Raw genomic sequence first — 1,240 nt, 5'->3', positions numbered from 1 at the left:
GTTTTGTTTCTAGCATACTTGCTTCTATTATTGGTGCCCTGGGTCTCTGAGTGTCTGGGATGGTCTCAGGAGTGTTCTCAGAAGGGCACTGCTCTGCTCATGTATTATAACAGCACCAGGCAGGCATCATCTTCGGCATGATCTACCCCCAGATCTCTGTGCAGCACTGGACTGGCAGTCATGTCAGACTTGCCTTCTTTCAGGGAGTGTTAGGCTGCTACTAACCAATCTGATGTTCATACATGAGAACACTGAGCATAGACATAGTCTCTTCCTTCTCTGCTACCTACTGAAGCACATGTGACACAGCAACCACTCCTGCTATGCTCTAGGGGCAGTTAGCTAGCTAGTTTTTTTTTTTTTTTAAAAACGAACAAAATATAAAGTTGGGTGAGTAGGAAGAATCTGGCAGAAATTAGGAGAGGAAAAAACATGATCAAATTGTATTTTACCAAAAAACAAAACAAAACAAAATATTTTCAGTTAAAAAGAGAAGGAATGCACCACATATCACTATGTACACAGTGAAGGTAGTTTAACCACTGTGATGAAGTCCATGCTATAACCAGGTACCTCATAACAGGTTATTACTGTGGCTGGTAAAAAGTCTATTAATTTTTTGTACAATTTAAATGTGAAATATATTATTAAAAATTTTACAACCAAAAGAAAAAAAAATGTATGGCCACTCTAATAAGCACTTTCCAGATCCAATACTGTGCATTGCAATGACCTTCTGCACAGGTAAAAGAGTCATTCAGAAGCTGTGGAGCTTCTGCTCTTTCAGCCTCAATTACATATTTATTCTCTTATGTATCACAACCTGCCTCCTAATAAAAATGTATCTGTGACCTAGTAAAAACTAGAAAGATCATTAACTTTATATCTTTTTTCATGGCTCACATGTCTAGCATCTACAGTCCACTCTTCCTCATCACCTATCACTCTTGTTCTACCTGTACTTACAGATACATTTATATCTGTACTACACAGATACATTTATTCTAGGTGAGAATCTATATGTGTTCTTTGTTTTATAGGCTTCACACTCTTTTGAAATAATTTTATTCATGGTTAGTTGATCTTTTATTCAATTATTTTCATTGTTTATATTTGCTGTATGTGGTATCATGTTACATAACAACATTTCCATGCAGTTCATAATGATGCTGAGCATCTTTTCCCATATCCGCTGTTCTCCTTTTAATCTCCTCCCCTTCCACTGATCATTTTCCACTAG

General features: G+C 36.9%; 1 non-coding gene across 1 annotated transcript; it reads right to left on the bottom strand.

Moving 5' to 3' along the window:
• Nucleotides 1-205: 205 nt before the first annotated feature.
• On the bottom strand, nucleotides 206-339 carry LOC132649603 (small nucleolar RNA SNORA17). The gene has a single exon (XR_009588099.1). It is a non-coding gene; the product is annotated as a small nucleolar RNA SNORA17 (small nucleolar RNA).
• Between the last annotated feature and the right edge of the window lie 901 nt (nucleotides 340-1,240).

The sequence above is a fragment of the Meriones unguiculatus genome, chromosome 20, assembly GCF_030254825.1.
Source record: "Meriones unguiculatus strain TT.TT164.6M chromosome 20, Bangor_MerUng_6.1, whole genome shotgun sequence".
NCBI lineage: Eukaryota > Metazoa > Chordata > Mammalia > Rodentia > Muridae > Meriones > Meriones unguiculatus.
Note: the sequence above shows the minus strand (reverse complement) of the source record. Positions and strands in the feature narration are given on the sequence as shown.